The following is a 24,441-nucleotide window of genomic DNA, read 5'->3' on the forward strand; positions in this document are numbered from 1 at the left end:
TCTAGCTTCATTGTTTTACATGCTGCTGTCCAGTTTTCCTTTTTTAATGAAAAAGTTTAATATCTGTATTTCAAAGCTTTTCTTTTTTTTTTTCCTTGGCGTGCAGTACCCAGTTCCATCTAATAAACATCTGGGGGAGACAGAGGGGATGATGGGGTGGGAGGAGAGAGAATGTCACAAATACATTTTATTGCAACACATTTTTTAAAGAAAAAAATCTCAATCCCTTTTCATAATATCATTGATGACATTGTGTGGTTTTAAATATTAGAATTTTAATTGTTTTATCTCCTAATCTATCTAAATTTAAATGTATTTTGCCCAGAAAATATTGAATTGGAAGCTGGAATGACTAGGGACCAGGTTTAAGTTCTAATTGAGCTGGTAAATAGCAGGTAACCAAGTTCAAGATACTTGTTGCTCTGTGACTTTATTTTCAGAACAAGTGCTTAAATTAAGTATCTGTTAACTTTTCTGTAACCCGAATTGTCTTTTTAAAAATATTTTTTGTTTTTATTGTTTTTCAAATATACAGTTTTGGTGGGTGTTTCAGTAACTGATTTTTAGATTTTGACGTATAGGAGTTTTTTTTTTTTTACCATTCTCCATGTTTGTAACATAATTTCTGTTAATAACTGTTGACTTCATGTTCATTGACTAATCCATAGCAATCCATCTCTCAGTCCAATATTTGCATTTGTATAACACCCCTTGTTCACAATTTAAAGTGCTTAATTTGGATTTAAATTGTGACAGGGACTACGAGAATTTAATCCTGAGAGCAATAAAACAAGGGAAAATGAATACTGGCACACAGGCAGTGATTATACAAACATTAGTCCATTTTGCAGCTAAACGGTTTCTAAACATGAGGCATTTAAAATGAAAATAAAGAAAAAATAGTCAATTATATGTTAAACATGCAACTTTATTCTGTGGAACTGAAAACATACCAATTTCTCAGTCACACTGTGAATATTGCAGAAGGAAGTATTGTCAAATGAAAAATTTGAGGCATGGCAGGCAAAACTCTAGAATCATATAACAAATTATACTAGTATCAATATTGAAATAAGGATTTGTGCTGTCATTATTATATCAAATCTCTGTCAAGTACATCCTTCGCTAAACACAGCAACGTGGTCTGAAAATCTGTAGATAGTGTTTAGCTTTTTTTCACACATGCAGATTTTCTTTATGGCAGGCTATGATGTTTGGTAGTTCTGTCAGTGGAGCTGAGAGGGAAAAAACATTACAGAAAGTGATAATAAAATAGCATATATCCACATTTGTAGAAACTTATTAAGTACAGCCTATAAGAGAATCTGAATCAGTGATGCTAATAACGTAGCACTTCATTTTGAATTTGTGTCATTTTGCATTCTTATAACTATGTTGCTATCCTGTGTTGGTTATTAAGGTACTCCATGAAAAATACTCATTTAAATTGTCTAACTTAGGAATAGTACATACGATCTTTTGAAATCAAATAAGTAAATTAAAATTGCATAATCAAAAACTGAGGGAAAAAATACCATGAACCAGACTTTTTGTTTGTTCATTCTCTTCTGCTCATCTCCTTGTCTACAGCAGACAGTTCATTACTTGTTAACTTGTGAAAGGTAGCAAAGATGGCACCATCTACTGTTCACTGATCAGCCTCTATTTCTGTGCTATGGAAACCAAACATGTTCCTTTGTCGTTGAATCTTCTTTTGTAGCATTGTTATAACTCTTAATGTCTTCATACAATTCTGTTACAAGCAGATATACTAAAATAATAAATTATTTTCTATCACAGGTCATATATTCCATATTATCTTTTCTAAAATTATGAATTGATGACCAGCTTTTAGAATATATTTACTTATGTGGCATAAATTCCTAGAAAAGGAAATTCTGTTGCAAATATTTTAAATATATTTAAGATTAAATGAATAAAATGTGCTTCCAAAGAAAATGCTAACACATGTAGGTAAATGGAACCAATATATATTTAGAATGCTTTCAATTTTATTGTAATTCTCCTATGAGCAGATGATGTGATAAATTATGTTAAAAGATTTTATGATCTTAAACAATTCCATTGCTATATAAACTCTTTCTGACCATGGTACACATTAATCAATAGTTATTGATTAATAGTTATTATTTCTCATTTGTATTCATATTTATATTTGAAACATCTAAGAATTTTCTTCAGTATAGCATAGAAATCTAGCTTATTACTCCATCATCGCATATTTTGTGCACTTTTCTTCTAAAAAGTTTTGCAAAACATAGGACAGAATTTATCAGAAGTATTTGAAATCTAATAAATGGAACACAATAGGAAAATTGTCTTGATTACATTGAAAGCTTTATTCTAAATCTTTGATAATTTTTGCTCTACTCTAGTTTTTACCATTCTTTTTACAGTCAATTTTAACTTACATTTTTCAAGAAAATAATTTGTTTTATAAATTTTAAACTTTATTTTAAACTTTATTATAAAGTTGCATAAATATACATTTTAAAAAAAACTATAGACAAAAATAAACACAAACAAAACCTTTTCTACCTTTTTCTTAAATTCCATTTTTCCTTCTCAAGTTTGTGTTTGTAATTTCTCTTATTGATTATCAAACTTACCAGTTTTTTGGTATTAATTGTTATTTTTATTCCCCTAGAATCAGATTTGGATTTATTAAGAGACAGATTCTAAGATTGGTTTTCTAATTTCTTAATTTTATTTTAATCTTAACTTACTCAATTTCCTTCTTAGTTTTATAATCTTTTTTTCCAGTTTTTTACTTAACAGAAATTTCTACATTAATTCTTTTAGTTTACAATCCAAGTGTTTTAGGCTATGTATATGGTTCTAATTGCAGGTTTGACTGCTATCAGTTTGATTTGATGCATATATTTCATAATCAATTTTCTTCACAAATTATGACTCTTATTAGGAATACCACTTTAACTTCATGAATGATAAAGATTTTCTCCCTTCAAAGTTTGTTAGTCTGTTTATCTATATGATCTCTCTAAAACATATTGTTTTGATTATTTTATTAAAACAAATGAATGTAAGCAGAATACTTTTTAACATTTTTTGGACACAAATGGGCTTTTTGTTGTCCTAGTTGTAATGAATTTTCTGTAGATAAGGCAGAGTATTTTATATACATTATCAAAATTTTAAGTGTATATTTAAGTATAGAATCATTTTGTTTATTAATTGAGTTGTCAAAGATACATCCAGTAAAATCTGCAATATAAGATTTTGCTGTCAGTTTCCTCTTATATTTAATTTTTTATGTATTTATGTGCATAGAAATACTTGACTCTTATTCTTGTCAATAGAAACTCTTGCTGATATAAAATTGCCTTTACATTGTTTAGGTGTTTTTGTTCTGATATTAAGCTTTCTTTATGTTGCCTTTTAAAAAAAAAACTTGCATGTTATCTGTTCATTTGTCACACATTCTAAACTGTATTTTATTAGCAGAAGGACGGTGTGTTTAAAATTTTGTGTGAAGAAAGTCTCTGATTTATATTTTTTGGATCAGGAGTGTTTTATAGCTAAAATAGATGTCTATGTTATATTAAGGAATAATAGCTACATTCAAGAGAGTAAGAAATATTTTCATATTACTGCCCACATTGCTATCCCATTGCACTGGGATCAAAATAGGACACACATTCCTGAGGTCATAAACACTTCTATCTGCAGAATTCCTCACTGGAAATGGAAGGAATTCTTTGTGTCTGACCAAAAACAGAGAATGTACTTTTCTACTATAAAGAGTGTCTAAATGATTGTTTAGTTCTTAGGCTCGTAAGTGACGTTTCAAATGGAAAGAGAAACAAATGTCTAAGACAGAGAAAAGGAAGAATTTAATAGACTTTGAAATTTCTGGGCAAAAGGAAGACTCAGAGAAAGGAAGAGAAAAATGATGTTTATTCATCCAGTGTTTCAATCTTGAAAACCCAAGATAAAGGCAAAGCCAGTTTTCTAAACTTTGAGGTATCTTTTAAATAATCTAATTTTACGTTTTTAATGAATGAAGTGTGGTGGGGCAATTTTTTTCTTATATATTAGTAGATTAGGAAGAATGTTCCAACAGATCCTGAAATTTACTTTAGGATACATCAAATGTTATTCAACCCATGAATAAATAGACTTTCATAAATGCATACAATGGAATACCATTTCGCAATATAAAAAAACAAAGTGCTGATACATTCCTTGGCATGGGTAAACTTAAAAAAAGAAAAAATACTCCATTCTAAGTGAAAAAGGTAGATGAAAAACATTAAATATGAGCCTACTTTGTTTGAAATGTCTAGAAAAGACACATTTATAGAGATCAGTGTTTGCCCGCAACTGGGAGGATGTGATGGGGATTGATTAAAAATGAATTTGAGAGACATTTTGTGGATAATAAAAATGTTCTTAAACTGGAGTATATTTGCATATCTATAAATTTACTTTAAAAAACGCTAAATTGTATACTAACAATGGTTAAATTTTATGATATATAAATTATAACACAACAAACTATAAAATATTTTAAAATCTTACATTTTTTTCTCTGACTCATTGGCCAAGTGTTATTGGATTGTCATTCTTTATCTTTCAAAGAGTTTACATTTGGCATCATTTTTCTTGATCAGCTTTTCTAGATATAAAACATTTATAAACTTTAGTGTTTTATGTTTTCAAATGAGTTACAAAGAGAAACTTATCCTTCTTTTTATCTACTTGGCCAGAAGTAGTTGTTTTTTGAGAGACTTTATGGGAGATTCTGTCTATTCCTATGGTTTCCATATGCTTAATATGTTGATAATTCAAAAAAATCCTATTTAACTCTCCTCAAATTCCGTGTAGTTATATCTTCCTCCTAGATAGATTTATTTAAATAAGTAGTGGGTTTCTTAAATTCATCATTTACAAAACTGAGCTCAGAATCTTTCACCCAAATTGTTCTTCCATTTCCTACTTAATGGCATTATTCACTAAGACCTTAATACAGAAACTCGGATCTTATGATTGACTAAACTACTTAATGGTAGTGATGCCTTAGATAATCTAATGTCAGCTAAAGTAGCCAGTAGATGGAGACCCTATTACAACTTCCAGTGATACGCTTTTGAAACAAAAGTTTTGATGTTTCAGAATATAGTATATTATATTCTCTGTAATATTAATTAGGTAGCAATGATTTCCAAACATAAATATTTCAATCCATAAGTTAGAATCCTATAATAAAGCTGATAGATTAATCTAATGAATGCTTTTCAGATACCAAACCCATAGTATGATTTATAATTCATCTAAATCACCTTCTTAAAATTTTCTCAAAGTATATATGGATATAAGCGGCCCCAAATTTGATATGGTTTTATTAAAACTCAATACTGCACTTCTTAAATACTTAAAGGGAGATGGGTTTTCTTCTTATATTCCTATATATCTCTTCAGTTATTAAAGTATTAAAATATTTTGAATAATATATGCACTTTTTCTAATCAATGAAATATTCCTGTTTATTAAATACCAGAAAGTACAGAAAAGAAGTTTGCAAAACTCACTTATTATATGTCTGTAATAACCCAGGTATGATAAATAAAGAACTAAAAACTGTTGTCTAGGCTCAAAAGATTACTGACAGATAGCCTTGACTAGAAGATTGCTGCCATTCATGATTAGGAAATAATGAATCATGTTATCCCATTATTTACTTTTGGAAAGACAGAACAAAGTTTCTTGTGCAAGAATCACAACTTTCCAGTGGACTTAGTAAATAAATTGCCAATCAGTCCTCTGGTTACAGGATGTTTGTATTCAATCTTGTGCTTTTTGTTTAAAAGCATATATTCAATATGTTGCACATTTTTCATGTTTTATTTTGCTTATTTCATATAGAAATATTATTGAAATGTTGTTTGATGAAAATTACCTAGCATATGGTCTTGTCTTTAATTTTTTCTATGCCTTTTAAGTATAAAACATTTCATAGTCTTGGTGCATTCAAAAAAGTTAGATTTATTTCCTTTGATATGAATATGATACCTGAAAGGGGAAAGGTATCTTATATGTTGCATTATAACTTCCCTTTTCTCCACATATTCTTCATAAATATATTCATAGCATTTTAAGTTTTCTTAAAAATAATATACAAAATATGTTATAAATATTGAAAAATAAATTATTTCAGAATATTGTCTTCAAAGCTAAAACATGAGATATCTAGAGAAAGTTTTGCTACAAAATGTGATATAAATCAAAGAAAGAAAGGTTACTCAAGGTTACCAAAATAGATTTGATCTCTTAGCATTAGTACATTGAAAATATGTTGCTATGATCAACTATGTTGCTTATTATACACAGTTTAAATGTTTTAGATGTTTGCTCTAGATATTTTGAAGTTTTTTGAGGGGCTCTCTTTAGATATAATTAACATATAACATTGTGTAAGTTTAAGATGTACAACATAATGATTTTTTGTATATATTTTTATTGAAGTATAGTCAGTTTACAATGTTGTCAATACAACATATTGATTTGATATATGTTTATATTGCAAAATAATTATCACAATTAAGGACAGTTAACACATCTATCACCTCACATAGTTACATACAAAATTTTTCTGTGTGATGAGAACTTTTAAGACCTACTCTCCTAGCAAGTTTCAGATATGCAATACAGTATTGTAAGTTACAGCCACCATGCTGTACATTACATCCCCAGAAATGATTCATCTTATAAATGGCAGTTTGTACCCTCTGACCACCTTCATCCATTTCCCTCACACTTCTACTCTCCACCCCTGGCAAAGAACAATCTGCTCTCTGTTTCTATGAGTTTGCTTTTTTGTTTTTAGATTTCACATAAAAGTGAGACCATACAGTATTTGTCTTTCTCTGACTTATTTTAATTACTCTAATGCCCTCAAGGTTAATCCTTTTTTTTTTCAAACAGCAGATTTCCATCTTTTATGGCTGAATAATATTCCATTATAAGTATATCTTATTATATTTTCTTTTTCTATGCATCCACTGATAGACATTTAGGTTGTTTCCATGTCTTGGTCATTGAATTTAATGCTTCAGTGAACATGGGAGTATAGATATCTCCTTAAATAGCAATTTAATTTCCTTCAGACATATGTCCAGAAGTGGAATTGCTGGATCATATGGTAGTTCTAGTTTTAATGTTTTACAGAACTGCATACTGTTTTCCATAGTGCCTGCACCAATTTACATTATACCAACAATGCACAAGGATTTCATATTTCCTTTTCTCCACATTCTCTCCAGCACTTGTTATCTTGTCTTTTTGATTATAGCCATTTTAACAGGTGTGAGGTGATTTCTCATTATGGTCTTGATTTGTATTTCCCTAATGATTTATGATGTTGAGCATCTTTTCCTGTACCTATTGCCCATTTGAATATTTTCTTTGGAAAAAATGTCAATTCAGATATTTCACTCATTTTTTAATCAGAATTTTTTTGTTATTGAGTTGTATGGGTTTCTTATATAACTTGGATATTAACACCTTATCAGATACGTGGTTTGCAAGTGTTGTCTCATTCTGTATGTTGCCTTTTCATTTTGTTGATATTTCTTTTGCTGTGCAGAGGCTTTTAAATTTGAGATAGTCCCATTTGTTTATTTTTGCCCTTGTTGCTTGTGTTTTTGGTATCATATCCATAAAATCCTTGTCACTTTCCTTTTTAGTCTCTATCTGATCCCCAGTTGTCAAGCCCTGCAAATTAACCCAGTAACTGTTGTGAGGCAAGACCTGAGTGGAACTCTGGAAAGCAGCATCTTGAAATATGGAGAATGCTAAATGTTCACCTTCAGGTCTCTTTTTTCCCACTGGAGAATCCTTCAGCCCAGGGAGGTCTTTTCGGTGCAGCATTGTGACTGCCTAAGGGAGGGGTGATGTGGTCAGAGCAGAGCCACTTTTTTTACCCTTCTAATGTGGTCCTCCTTCATCTCTGTGGTCCATGGGAGTGCTTTAGCCCACTCCACCAGGTTCTAGGATTTTCACAATGGTGTCTTGTCTGTGGATACTTGCTAGGTGGTCTTCTTGTGAAGGTGGACTAAAGTTGAGAACAACCTATATCACCATCTTGATAGATCTGTTTTTTTAAAGAAAGAAAATGCAGCCCATCTCTCTTCAGAATTATACAGTATGTATAACTTCTACTCTTTTTCTTAAATGTCATGTTATCTCTTTCTAATGCTTCCTTTGATTTACTTCATTATATGATCTGTGTTTATTTTGGTATCATGGGGTGAATATACTTAGAATCTTTCTATCTGTTCTGTGGTCTGATAGGATTTACTTTTATTATTTTGATAGCTAAACAGAAGGTCCATTGATTCTCAATAATGAAATGTTACTTCTATTTTCATACCTTTTTATACCATCCACTTTTGTATATTTTAGTTATATTATTAATTTTATACAATGAACAGTTACAGAATTTGCAGTCTACAGGCATACCTTGATTTATTACACTTTGCTTTATTGCATTTTATAAATATTACATTTTTCACAAATTGAAATTTGTGGCAACCTGCATCAAGCAAGTCAATTGACAATATTTTCCCAACAGCAATTGCTCACTCCCTCCTTGTCTCTGTTACATTTTGGTAATTCTCTCCATATTTCAAACTTTTCCATATTACTGCATTTGCCATGGTCATCTGTGATTACTAATTTTTGATATTACTATTGTAATTGTTTCCAGTACTATAAATTGTGCCCTTATGAGATGGCAAACTTAATTGCTAGATGGTGTGTGTATTCTTACTGCTCCACCAACCCACCATTCCTTCATATTTCTCCTTCTCTTCAGGCCTCCCTATTCCCTGAAACACAATGATACTGATATTAGGCTGAATAATAACCCTCCAGTGGACTCTAGGTGTTCAAGTGAAGGGAAGAATCCCATGTCTCTCACTTTAAACCCAAAGCTAGAAATGAGTATTCTTAGAAAGGAAGGCATGTTGTAAGCTAAGACAGGCAGAAAGCTAGGCCTCCTGAGCCAGTTAGCTAAGCCATGAATGCAGAGGGAAAGTTCTTGAAGAAATGTAAAAGTGTTACTTCAGTGAACAATAATAAGATTGACAAAAAGTGATAAGAAAGTGAAACGGGCTTATTGCTGATATGGAGAAAGTTTTAGTGGTCTGTGTATAAGATCAATCCAGACACAATATTCCCTTAAACTAAAATCTAATTCAGAGCAAGACTGTAACTCTTCAATTCTATGAAAACTGAGAGAGGTGAGGAAGCTGCAGAAGAAAAGTCTGAAGCTCCTAGAGGATGGTTCACAAGTTGTTAGGAAAGAAGTCATCTCCATAACATAAAAGTGCACGGAGAAGCATCAAGTGCTGATGTAGAAGCTGCAACTAGTTATCCAGAAGATCTAGTCAAGATCATTAATGAAAGTGGCTACGCTAAACAACAGGTTTTCAGTGTCAACAGAAAAGCCTTATTTTGGAAAAACATACCATTTAGGACTTTGATAGCCAGAGAGGAAAAGTCAATGTCTGGCTCTAAGGTCTCAAAGAACAGACTGACATTCTTGTTAGGGGCTAATTCAGCTGGTAACTTTAAGTTGAAGCTTATGCTCCTTTATTATTCTGAAAAGCCTAAGGCCCTTAAGAATTATGCTAAACTGACACTGTCTGTTCTATAAATGGAATAACAAAGCCCAGATGACAGCACGTCTGTTTACAACATGGTTCACTGAATGTGTTAAGCCCACTGTGGAGACCTATTGCTCAGAAAATAAAAGATTCCTTTCAAAACATGACTGCTCATTGACAATGCTCCTGGTCACCCAAGAGCTGTGATGGAGATGTACAATGAGCTGAATGTTGTTTTCATGCCTCCTATCACAACATCCATTCTGCAGCCCATAGATCAAGAAGTAATTTTGACTTTTGAGTGTTACTAACTGGAAAATAAATTTCTTAAGGCTATAGCTGTCATAGTTATTCGTCTGATGAATCTGGGCAAAGAAAATTGAAAACCTTCTGGAAAGGATTCATCATTCTAGATGCCATTAAAAACCTCTGTGATTCATGGGAAGAGGTCAAAATATCAACATTAGCTAGAGTTTATAAAAAGTTGATTCCAACCCTCATTGGTGACTTTCAGGGGTTTAAGACTTCAGTGGAGGGAATAAATACAAATGTGATGTAAACAGCAAGAGAACCAGATTTAGAAATGGAGCTTGAAGATGTGACTGCATTGCTGCAATTTCATGATAAAATTTGAAAGGATGAGTTGCTTCTTATGGAAGAGCAAAGAAAATGGCTTCCTGAGGTGGAATCTACTCCTGGTGAAGATGCTATGCAGATTGTTGAAAAGACAACAAAGGTTTTAGAATATTATGTAAACTTAGTTGATAAAGCTAAGGGTTTGAGAGGATTGGCTCCAATTTTGAAAGAAGTTTATAGCTCATACAACTTAATAACAAAAAAACAGCCCAATCCAAAAATGGGCAGAAGATGTAAATAAGCAATTCTCCAGTGAAGACATACAAATGGCCAATAGGCACATGAAAAAATGCTCAGTATTGCTAAATATCAGATAAAAGCAAATCAAAACTACAATGAGGTATTGCCTCACACCAGTTAGAATGGCCATAATTAAAAAGTCCACAAATACCATATGATAAATGCTGGAAAGGGTGCAGAGATAAGGAAACCTTCCTACACTGTTGGTGGGAATGTAGTTTGGTGCAGCCACTGTGGAAAACAGTATGGAGATTTCTTTAAAAACTAAAAATAGACTTACCATATGACCCAGCAATCCCACCCTTGAGCATATATCCAGAGGGAACTCTAATTCTAAAAGACATATGAACCTCAATATTTATAGCAGCACTATTTACAATAGCCAAGACATGGAAAACAACCTAAATGTCCATCGATAGATGACTGGATAAAGAAGCAGCACTGTATTTATACAGTGGACTACTACTCAGCCATAAAAAAGAATAAAATAATGCCATTTGCAGCAACATGAATGAACCTGGAGATCGTCATTCTAAGTGAAGTAAGCCAGAAAGAGAATGAAAAATACCATATGACATCACTTATATGTGGAATCTCAAAAAAAAAAAAAAAGGACACAAATGAACTTATCTACAAAACAGAAACAGACTCACAGATACAGAAAACAGACTTATGATTACTGGGGTGGGAAGAGATAAATTGGGAGTTTGAGATTTGCATGTACTAACTACTATATATAAAACATAAACAACAGATTTTTTCTGTATAGCACAGGGAACTATATTCAATATTTTACAGTAACCCATAATGAAAAAGAATATGAAAATGAATATATGTATGTATATGTGTGACTGAAGCATGCTGTACACTAGAAGTTGACACAGCATTGTAAACCGACTATACTTCAACTAAAAATTTTAAGTTTTAAAAAGTTATACAGTTAAGATTTATCCATTAAAAAAACACTATCAAACAGCATTACATGCTATAGAGATGTTGTCCATGAAAGGGAGACTCAACTGATATGGCAGATTTTATTGTTTTATTTTAAAAAATTGCCACAGCCACCCAATCTTCAGCAACCACCATCCTGATCAATCAGCAGCCATCAACATTAAGGTACATTCTCCACCAGCAAAAAGGTGAAGGCACACTCACTGACGGCTCAACTGATGGTTATCATGTTTTAGCAATTAATTACTTTTTAATTGTTTTTGTAGACATAATTCTATTGCACAATCAATAGACCACAGTGTAGTCTACAACCAAATTTTATATGCACTGGGAAGCCAAGCAATTCAAGTGATTTGTTTGATTGATTTATTACAGTGGTCTGGAACCATACAATATCTCTGAGATATGCCCATATTCTTAATAAGAATTCCCAAAATGTATTAATTCATATTTTATTTGATTTAATTCTTATATTTAGGCTTAATTTGATTTTTACTGAATATAATTTATTGTTCATCAAGTTTTTGCTTTATTATTGTTAAAGTTTTGAGAAATACTGTATTCCGTATCACCTCACACTTTCAGACTTTACTATGTAGAATCAAAGCTTCTTGAATTAGCTTTGTCTTGTCTCATACTTTTAAGCACTTAGATTATTATGTATGATAATTACTTCTGTTGTTTTTGATACAAAGCTATAATCTTTAATCAATGTATTTCATTGTTATAGAGATAGTCTCTTGCTCTGCTTATTCCTTTAGATATATTTACCTCATATAATAGATTGTTGGTTGAGTTTGTTAGGTATTTGTTATTTTAAATAGAGGGATTGAAATTATGTGCTTTGTCTAAAGACGTGAGTACCAACTCTACGATTAGTATTCTCCCTCATTATCATGTATTTTCTGTGTTTCTTTACAATACATATAAATCTGTGGTTTACGGTTGTAGCCATTCCTTTGGTTGGATACAGATGGAGTTCTCTTAGCCTTTTCACTAAAATTTTCAATAGATAATTCAGGTTTCAGGGTAAAATTAAAATAGCTGTACTGTATTCATTTCTATTATAAATTCTATAAATGTGTTTGAACACTTTCTTTGACAAAATTTGAAAAATAAAAATAAAAGCCAGATTAAAAAACTGGTTTCTAATCTTTACATATGGACAGAAAAGAAAATGAAGTTAAATGTTTTAATGGACATATGTTCCTAGATCAAATATTTAAGACTGTGCAAATGTTCTCAGTTTGCAAATACTGAAAATATGATTTCCTGTTTTGCAGGTTTTAACTTTACAAAATTTCTAGGTTAGCTTATTCTCAATTGAGCATAATTATGTTAACATTTATTAAGACTTAGAAATTTGAAATCTGTTATTAAAAATTTAAAGACATACAAGATAAGGAAATAGTCTACAAAAATAAGCCAAAGAGAAATATGAAAAATTAAAGCCAAATCAATATCTTTAGAAAGAATATAGGCAAGTAGCCTGAGAATTAAGGAAAAGAAAATGATTTTAACTACTCAGAAAATACCAAATTTTTATTGTTCAGCTATGTGAATTGTCTGCTCACAATGATTCAGATCACTGGATAACTTCCTGTAAGTTTCTTTGATTTTACCTGAGAAGTAGTTTTTCTCTACATTCAAGCAAATGCCTATTTAAGCAAGCAAAATAAAGCAAAAGAGATATTTTAAAAAGTAGTGTCATGAACTATTCATTTGAAGAGGCACCCAACTGAGAACACATTTTTTTAATTTGAAGTTTCAGATTTGAAGTTTAATTTGAAGTTAAAGAAAGACAAGTATATGGATTTTTCTTGTCTAAAAATTTCAGTTGCTTTTGAATTTTCTAAAAGTCTTAGATTTTTCAAAGAACAATGCTTTGTATTGTTTTGTTTTGTTTTGTTTTTTACCACTCTAGATTTCCATAATGTGAAACAAATTTTTCAGTGTGACAAATAATATCCACCACCATGGATTAGAAGACTATTTCTTATTTGTAAGAACAAAATAGCATGAGGAGTTATTTCTTCAATTTGTTTCAGAACAGGGAAATAATTTGCAGCCTAACTTTATTTCTTTGTCTTTGTGGAAGGGTTAGTAATTCAGCTGATTTCCAACAACCTTTCTTGAGCAGCTACAGCATTCCGGGGGGAGGTTTCATTAAAAGAAAGTGGAATGGCAACTGGCTTCTTTTTAACTATACAAATTCTGAATTGAACTATTCACAATTACTATATAGCATTTATCCCCTTTCTATGAGAGTTTGAAATAAAAATTTAGGTTGAAAATATGCAATTATTTTAATACTTTGTCTTATTTCTTATGACTACTTCATTGCCTGCTACTAATTATGCTTGAAAATAATATATTTTAAAATTTAGAATATTAATTAGTGTATATGTTTAAATTCTCTTAATCAGTACTTTTAAGTAATGTCACATGATTTAAAATGTGTGATAGTTATTACCAATTCAAGTTATAATATGAAGTTTACATTTTTAAAAAATCCCCCCAAAAACTTGCCAGAAAAAGAATATTTAGGAGAACATATTGCTTATAAGTGATTATCATTATTCCACTGATTAGGTGTTTTGTGTAATTTTACCGTTTTTTTTTTTTTTCCTCAAAAGTCAGACTTTCTACATTCCTACCTCCCTGATGCAAGGAGGTGAATGGAACATGTTGATTCTAGAAAAGAGTGTTTTATAACTGGAAATTCATTACTTGGGTTTTCTTAATTCCTTGAATAACTTAATTTGACTTATGATTTTAAATCTCTATGATTGTCTCACTTCCATATGCTGAAAGCCTAGATTTTGAAAATTGCTTGAATTTAGAAATGAAATAATAGTGATAACATATGTTCTTCACTGGCCTCTGAGGTTCACTATGGCTATTGGTGATAGTTACTCAATAATGGCTGAAAAAATTATTTATGAAAGTATTGAACTATAGGTAATTGAAAGTGGAAAATTAGAAGCCATTTAGTTTACTAGAAAAATTGAAAAGGAAATTGTGCCACATTACATTTTAGTTGCAAAAACATCCAAAATAAGTTAAAATATTTTTATATTTGTGTTTTGTTTTTATGAAGTAATATTTTATAGTAAATTATTTGTAAAGACATATAGCTATAACAAAGTTAAAACCTGTTCATCATTCTACCACAAAAAAAAAACACTCCTAAAATTCTGATACATAAAACTGGAATCTTATTGTACATACAGGTCCTTTTAAAAAAATTATCATACTGTGACAATTACATATTACTTAAAAACATGATTTTAATAATTCCACATAAGTATACATGTTTTCAATGCCCTCAATTTATTTAGGCATTATTTTTATACTGAGTTACTACTATTTAGTCATTTATTAGTTGATTTTCAATTTATTTAGACAATAAGTCAAATAATATATTAACACAGATGACTTGCACATTTCTTTTTTTTTTAAATTTTGCCCTGAAAACTTGAACATTTTGACAAACTCGAGGAATTTAATATATATTAGTGTTATGTATTGCATTTCAAAAATTTCAAATTGTGAAATTTAAAATGTATTTTTTTCTTTTCAGTATCTTTATTTGATTATATATTTTATGTTATATCTTAAGTAATCTCAATTTGTTCTTTTCTATTTCCAAAAAGTTAAAACTTAACCTCAAATAAACAGTTGAACTATCAAGATTTCTCTACGACTTTGAAATGCAAATTTCACTAATGAATGAAATATTGACACAGATCTGAAACTTTTCTTAGATCTTTGCAAACTGTACATTGATTGACTTGTGTTCTCAAGTACTACATACTCTTTTTAGCTTTAGATTATTTAAATGAACAGTGCTTAATCAAGCACTACTCTTAGTGTAGTGCTTAACAATATTGACTGACTCTACTAGTGTCATTTATAGTTATACATTTTAAAAAATCATCTCAGTAATATGATTGGAACTAAATCAAACCTATCAGCAAATTGGGCATTGTTGCACTGTATTAAACAGTGTCCTTCAATAATGCTGTCTAACCAACAATCGACCTCAAAGACCAACAACACCAAAAACAACACTTCTTTGTCTTTATTTTCAACATTTATGAAATTTCACTTCTATATACATTTTTTAACTGGTTTGTTTGCTTCTTCTTTCTTTTTTTTTTTTTTACATTTTTTATTGATTCATAATCATTTTACAGTGTTGGCTTCTTCTTTCTTTAACTCACCAAAGGTATTTTTTTTTTAATTTTGTTTATCTTTCTTTCTTTCTTTTGTAATTGTTTCCCTATTCTTGAGGAATGATATATCTATTAGGTGAGCCATTTATAGGTCCTTTTTAAAATATTTTGTAGGTTCAGATAAAAAGAACAAAAAGAGCTAAGGTAAGATTTTTAACAGCTCTACTCTGCCAGTTCAGGAATATAGTAAATTGGCAGTATTAAAGACAGAGAAAAAGTAGTAACAGAAGATATTATTCCTTTATCCTGAAGAGTACCATCCTTACTGCATCGCCCCTTTGAAAAAATGTTTATATTTAAGGTGTACAGCATGCTGCTTTGATATACACATGCTTTGTGAAATGATTACTACAGCCAACCTAATTAACGTATCCATATCATCACATAGTTATGTTTTTGTGTATGGGTGGAAAGAAAACTTAAGATCTACTCTCAGCAAATTTCAAGTATATGATACAATGTCATTAACTATAGTAACCACTAGATATGTAGAATTTATTCATCGTACATAACTGGAACTTTGTATCATTTGACCAATATCTCACCATTTCTCTCACCCTGTGCCCCTGGAAAACCACCATTCTAATCTCTGCTTATATTAATTTGATAGAATCTATGCATTTTTTAGATTCCACATTTTTTATTTCTGTGTCTGGCCTATTTCACTTATCATAATTACCTCCAGGTTTATACATATTGTTGTAAATGGCAGATCTCCTTTTTTAAAACTGAGTAACATTTTGTTGTGCATACACATACACATATGTGTGTGCATATATGTGTGTGTGTATATATCCATTCATCTGTCAACAGAAACTTAGGTTATTTCCATATTATGGCTATTATAAATAATGCAGTGTACATGGGAGTGCAGATCTCTCTTTCAGATTCTGATTTCACTTCCTTTGGATGTATACTCAGTAGTGGAATTGCTGGGTCATATGATAATTTTAATTTTAATTTTTCAAGAAGCCTCCATATTCTTTTCCATAATGGCTATACCAATTAACATGCCCACAACTGTGTACAATGGGTTTTCTTTTCTTCACCTCCTTGTCAGCATTTGTAACCTTTTATCTTTTTGATAGTGGCCATCCTAACAGGTGTGATTTGATATCTCATTGTGGTTTTGATTTTCATTTCCTTGATAATCAGTGGTGCTAAGCACCTTTTCAAATATCTGGAAGCTGTATGTCTTTGGAAAACTGTCTGTTCAGGTTCTCTGCCTATATTTTTTAATCTGGTTACTGAGTTATTTGAGTTCCTCATATGTTTTGGATATTGACTTATCAGATTTGCAAGTATTCTCTCCCATTCAATATATTGCCTTTTTACTTAATTGACGTCTTTCCTCTGCTTTGTAGAAGCTTTATAGTTTGATGTAGTTACATTTGTTTTTTTTTTCCCTTTTGTTGCCTCAATTTTTGGTGCCATTTTCATAAAATCATTGCCATGACCAATGTCAAAGAGGTTTTCCCTTGTTTTCTTCTAGGAATTTTATGTTTTCAGGCCATATGTTTAAGTTGTCAATTTATTTCAAATTTATTTTTCTGTATGTTCTGATAGAAGAGCTAATGTCAATCTTTTGCATGTGGATATCCGATTTTCCCAACAACATAAATTGAAGAGTGTCTCTTTCCCCATTGTGTAGTCTTGGAACCCTTGCTGAAGATTAGCTGAAAATGTATGTATGGTTTATTTTTTTAACTCTTGTTTTTTACTGAAGTGTAGTCTATTTGCAATGCTAGTTTCAGGTACACAGCAAAGCAATTCAGCTATACATAAACATACATACTTATATATTTTTTCAGTTTCTTTTCCATTACTGCTCATTGCAAGAAATGTATAGTCCCCTTTGTTACACAGTAGGTCCTTGTTGTTTATCTATTTTATATATAGTAATATATATCTATTAATCCCAAACTCCTAATCTATCCCTCCACCCTCTTACCCCTGGTAATCACAGTTTGTTTTCTATGTCCATGAATCTATTTCTGGTTTATAAATAATTTTTTTTAGATTCCACATATGTGACATCATATAATATTAGTCTTTCTTTGCCTGAATTACTTCACTTAATATGATCATCTCTAGATCCATCCATGTTTTCTGCAAATGGCATTAGTTTATTCTTTTTTATGACTGAGTAATATTCCTGTGTGTGTGTGTGTGTGTGTGTGTGTGTGTGTGTGTGTGTGTGTGTGTGTGTGTGTGTGTGTATGTGTGTGTGTGTATCATATCTTCTTTACTTATTCAACTGTTGATGGATATATATATATGGTTTATTTCTGGGCCCTCTATTCTGTTCCTTAGGTCTATGTGTCTTTTTTATGGCAAAACCATACTTCTTTAATTAAATAGTTTTATAATATAATTTGAAATTGTGATGCCTCAAACTTTATTCCTCTTTCTCAAGATCACTTTGGCTGTTTAGGGTCTTTTGTGGTTCCATACAAATTTTAGTACTGTTTTATCTATCTATTTGAAAAATGTCATGGGATATTGACAGGAATTGTACCAAATTCATATAGGATATTTGGATACTGTGGAAATTTTAACAATATTAATTCTCCCAATGTATGAACACATAACAGCTTTCCATTTTTATGTGTCAATTTCTTTCATCACTCTTTTATAGTTTTCAGTGTACAAATATTTTACTTCCTTGGTTAAATTTATTTCTAAATATTTTATTGTTTTTAATGATATAGATGGAACTGTTTTTGTGATTTCTCTTTTTTTTTCTTAATTTCTTTGTTGATGTAAAGAAATGCTACTGAGTTTTGTATATTGATTTTTTAATTTGCAACTTTACTGAATTTATTAGTTTGAAGTTTTTTTTTAATGGAATCTTTAGAGTTTTTTACATATAAGATCATGTCATTTACAAACAGATAATTTTACTTCTTTCTTTAAGTTTTGGATTACTTTATTATTTTTTTCTTGTCTACATAATTGTTCTGGCTAGGAATTACAGGACTATGTTAAATAGAAGTGGTGAGAGTGGGCAATCTTACCGGATCTTAGTTTTTCCCAATTGATTATGATGTTATCTGTGGGTTTTTTAAAATGGCCTTTATGTGTTGAGGTAAGTTCCTTCTGTACCTATTTTGTTGAGAGTTTTTAATATGAATGGTTTTTGAATTTTGTCAAATGTTTTTTGCATCTATTGAGATGATCATTTTGTTTTCTTTCCTTCTCTTAATGTCGTGTATCACATTGATTTATTTGCATATGTTGAATCAACCTTGCAACCTAGGGGTAAATTCCACTTGGTCATGGTGTATAAGCTTTAAATGTGACCTTGAATTCATTTTGTTGAGGATTTTTGCATCTATGTTCAGCAGAGGGATTGGCCTGTAATTTTTATTTTTGTGGTTTCTTTACCTGCTTTCATATCAGGATGATAATAACCTCATAAAATAAATTAGTAAGTGCTCTCTCTTCTTACAGTTTTGAGAGAGTTTAACAAGGATAGTTATTAACCCTTCTTTGAATGTTTGGTAAAATTCACTTGTAAAGTCAATTGTCCCTGGACTTTTTTTGGGGGGTGGGGAGCATATTTTTTGATTACTGAATCAATATCTTTACTTTTTATTGGTATGCTCAGGATTTCTATTTTTTTAATTTAGTTTTGGTAGGTCATATAGTTCTATGAATTTATCAATTTCTTCTAGGTTACCTTATGTGTTGCTTTATAATTGTTCATGAAAATCTATTACAATTCTTTTATTTCTGAGGCATACTTTGTAATGTTTCCTCTTTCATTTCTGATTTTGTTCGAGTCTTTCTCTTTTTTTCTTGGTTTATCTAAGGTCTTGTAAATTTTATTTTTTCAAGAATAAAACCAGCTTTGGTTTCTTGATTTATATTCTATTCCCTATTTATTTCTGTTCTATTCTTTCTATTCCTTTCTTTCTACTAAACCTAGGTTTACTTTGTTCTTACTTTTCTAGTTCCTTGAGGTATAAAGTTAGGTTGTTTATTTGAAATCTTTCTCTTTTTTTAAATGTAAGTGTTAATTGCTATAATCTGCCTTCTTAATACTGTTTTTGCTGCATTCTGTAAATTTTGGTATGTTATATTTTTGTTTTCATTTATCTTGAGATATTTTAAAATCCCCTATTTCCTCTTTGACTCAATGTTTATTCAAAGATGTGCTTTTCATTTTTCATGTTTTTGTTAGTTTTCTCACTTTCTCACTATTTATTAACTCCTAGATTCATTACATTGTGGTCTGAATAAATACTTGAATTGATTTTGATCTTAAATTGTGAAGACTTGTTTTGTTACTTAATATAAGATCTATTCTGGAAAGTATTCTGTGTGCACTTGAGAATAATATGTATTCTGTTGTATGAAAAGTTCTAAATATATCTGTTAGGTCTGTTTGGCTTTTAGTGTTGTTCAAGACTACTGTTTCTTTATTGATTTTCTGTCTTGATGTTCTGTTATTGCAAGGGGTGGGTATTGAAGTCTCCTATTATTACTATTAATTTCTCTCCTTAGATCTGTCAATATTGCCATATATATATGTGTTTTGATGTTTGTGTGTGTGTGTGTGTGTGTGTGTGTGTATATATATATATATATATATATAGTTATATCATCCTGTTGAATTGCCTCTTTTATTATTATATGACCTGCTTCATTTTTAGAGACAGTTTTTGACTTAAAGTCTATCTTGTCTCATGTAAGTATAGCTACCTCTGGTTTCTTGTGTACAGAATCTCTTTTTCCATTCTTTCAGTTTTAGCCTATGTGTGTCCTTAAATCTAAAGTGAGTCTCTTCCAGACAACAAATTACTGTATCTTGTTTTCTTTAAAATCTATTCAGCCACCCTAAGTCTTTTGACTAGAGAGTTAAATCTTTTTACATTAAGAGGAATTATTGATATGTGAAGATTAACTACTGCCATTTTATTAATAATTTTTTGTCTATTTGCTGTTGTTAAGTTCCCTTTTGCCTCTCTTGCTGTATTCCTTTGTTATGTGACAATTTTTGTAATAATTTCCTTTGATTCTGTTTTTATTTTTTTGGTATCTACTATAGTTTTTTCTTTGTAGTTACTATGAGCCTTGCATAAAATATCTTGTATTTAAAATTGTCTCTTTTAAGTTGATAACTTGGCTTCAGTTGCATACAAAATCTCTACACTTTTACTCCCTACACACACAGACACACTTTGTTTACTTTTAGTCAGTTTACTTCTTTTTATATTGTATCCATTAATAAACTTTTGTGATTATAGTTATTCTTAATATGTTTGTCTTATAATTTTTATAGCAGAGTTAAAATAATGTATGCACCTTCATTAAAGTACTGCATTATTCTATTTTGATTATGTATTTACCTTTACACTTATATCTTCGCACGCTTCCATGCTGCTGATTAGCTTATTTTTATTTCAATTTGATAAGTCTTTTACTATTTCTTGTAATACAGGCCTGTTGGTTACAAACACTCTGTTTTTGTTTCTCTGGGAAAGACTTTAACTTTCCTTAATTTTTAAAGGATAATTCATTTCAGGTATATAATTTTTGATTGGCAGGCTTTTCCTTTCGGAACTTTGAATGTATCATCCCACTTTCTCTTGTCCTACAAAGTTTCTGCTATGAAACCTGCTTATGATCTTATAGAGCTTCCCTTATATGTCACTTTTCTATTTCTTTGTTCAAAATTCTCTTTGTCCTTGACTTTCAACAACTTGATCATAATGTGTCTTGGTGTCGTCTTATTGGGTTGATACTGTTTAGGGATTTTTAAACTTTATGGAACTAGATGTTGATTTCCTTTCACAGTTTTGGGGAGATTTTAGCTATTATTTCTTTAAATCAGCTTTCTTTCCCTTTCTCTTTTTCCTGTCCTTCTGGGGCCTCATAAAGTGTTTATTGATTTTGTTGTCAGTATTCCATAAATCATGTAGGCTTTCTATATTCTTTTCATTTTTTTTCTCCTTTGTATGGATAATTTCAAATGGTTTGTCTTTGAATTCACCTATTTATTCCACTTGATCAAGTCTGTTATTGAAGCTCTTTATTGTATTTTTCATTTCGAATATGTCTTTTCAGCTCTAGTGTTTCTCTTTGGTTCTTTTTTATGATTTTGGCCTCTGTTCATTTTACTGATTTTTGTTGAGGTGTCTAGCTCTGTACTCTTGTAGTACCAAGTAGTTTCTTTAAAACTGTCATTTTGAAATCTTTGGCACTTTATACATTTCCATTTCTTTAGGACTGGTTACTGGAGCACTATTGTGTTCCTTTGGAGGTGTCATGTTCCCTGATTTTTCATGTTCCCTTTTGCCTTGTGCCATTGTGTTTTCATTTGAAGGAGCAGTTACCTCTTTCAAATATCACAAACTGGACTAGGTAGAAAAAGATTTCCTCATATGCATGGACATAAGGACATCAGCTGGGTAAGATATGCTGTGGCTCCAGTCAGATCCATGGTTCTTGAGTTGAGTGGTGCTGCTGTCTTGGTGGGGGGGGCATACATGGGTTTGTCTAGTAGGCAGTGGCTGTGCTTTTGGCAGGCACCTGACCTCATAACTGTGCTCTGTGGCAGGCTCTGGTCCCAACGCATGAGAATACCCCGTACAACTGCGACCTGTACAAGGTTGTGCCCTTGGTGGTGATCAGGGTTCATGGGCTCGGGCACACTTAGTCTTGTCAGGGATACGGGGGTGCTGTGCTTCCAAATTCAGGATGGGGAGAGGCAGTGCTTGTTGGTTCCAGCTCCAAGGAAATATAGGATTTGTGGCTCTGGGCAACTCCAGCAGCTGGAGTCTATATTAGTGAAGACTTTGGGAGACCTCTGTGGTAGTAGCTAGGGCTTTTGGGAATCCTCTATGGCGAAGGCTGCTGAAGTCCATCCTCTCCATCTTCCCCTGAGGGAACTCACAGCCAATAGAATTCTTTACAGTGCTGCCCAGCGTTAGAAATGGTAAAATATAGGTGGAATATTTCCTGTTGACTTCTGTGCAGCTGTCCTTAATCTCTGCATTCCTCTGAGTTGCTGCTGCCCCTAACTGCACTCCAGATTCTCTCAACACTATAATCATTAACAGATAGCTGAATTGTTTTTATTTGAGAATGAGGGCTGAGATATCATTGTCTGCTGTCTTGCTGACATCACTTCTCTTACTGCACTCACTCTTAACTCACACTTGCCTGCCATAAGGATTCAAGCTATGTTAAAATAGATACAAATTTTATTATAGACTCAGGTTGGAGGCAGTCTTTTTACCATATGTTTCTCAGACAATTGCTGGGATCTTCAGGTGCTTTTCAGATATGACTCCAAATGTTACTCACAAGTCATGGTCTGAATTTATCTTCTCTTTTATTACATGTTACCTGAAGTCTGTATGAAACAACAATTTTCTATATTCTAGTACAATTTTAGGTTTCATTTTTTCCTTCTCTTTTATTACTTCCCCCTTTTAGTGGGAATATTGGTGTTTTGACAGTTTCCATGTGTGTACAGAAATCTTCATTTTATTTCAGAAATTCAGGGGGCATTAAAAAGATTGAGGAAAATATCTGACATTCTTGGTAGTATTAAATTGGCAAATTATTAATAAAGTTGTCATTCTTTTTTAAAAAAAAATGTGGCTCTGATTTTTAGCATCTCTGATCTACTGATTTCAAGGGAGATATTGACCCCAACCAAAATAAATTTAAGGGACTCTCTGTTAACCTTCTTTACTGAGCATGTTTAATGTTAATGTTTCTTGGTCTGAGCCAGCACATTTAACTGCCATATTTGGCCTGCCTCCTTCTAAAGTGAAGGTGACTGCCTCAAAGATTCCATTTCTTTGCAGTGGTCACAGCTGGCTCCAAGTCTCCTAGTCTGTACTTTCTTCAGTACTAAAACGGATTATGCTTAGATAATTGACAGAAAATAATATCAACCTATGTATGTCACAGTCATTTTAAGAAACTGAAGTAATACAATATAACTATTATTGTAATAGTATTTTTATTGAAACTCAAGTCTTACCACCACTATCACTACCAGAAAAGAAACTGTCAGTTATATGCCTTTCAATAGATTTTTGTAATGATTTCCTATTGTTTATAGCACTTTGAAACTTCAAAATACAATTTCATTGGCTATTGATTTTATACTTTGCTATTTAACAAGCAGTGAGATACACGTAGATTTATACAACCAACTTTTCATGCAGTGAGATGAGAAAATACAAAATTCTGCCATTCTGTTGTTTATAATCCAAAAGTAAAATACAAGTCAGTTCCTTGCATTTGTTTCCTAAATTATTTATTGGGATTCTTCATATATTAGTGTTGATTATTTTATAAATTGGGGTTTTTATGAGCAAGTGAAAATAAGCAGGTATATGCTCTCACCACCAAACACTGATTCTTAAACCCATCTAAATTAGTAAGCATAATTGTTATCAACTCAAATATAGATTGAGTAAGTTACAAGAAAAAGACACAAACATATACTTACAAAAATAATGAACTCCAGCCATCAGTGATTCTGAGAACACATTATTCTCTTTTTCTCTAACACACGTGTATTTTTAAAGCTTTTTATAACATGTACATGTGTACAACAAATACCAACATGGGGAAGGCTTGCTTAATCTAAGTAATTATGTTCACTCCTCTTTGAATGGCAATACTTCCTGCAGCATACAATTTAGAATATCACTTATGCCCTCCACAACTGAATAGTGAAGGTTATACAGGAATAA

Source organism: Vicugna pacos, chromosome 1 (genome assembly GCF_048564905.1).
Source record: "Vicugna pacos chromosome 1, VicPac4, whole genome shotgun sequence".
NCBI lineage: Eukaryota > Metazoa > Chordata > Mammalia > Artiodactyla > Camelidae > Vicugna > Vicugna pacos.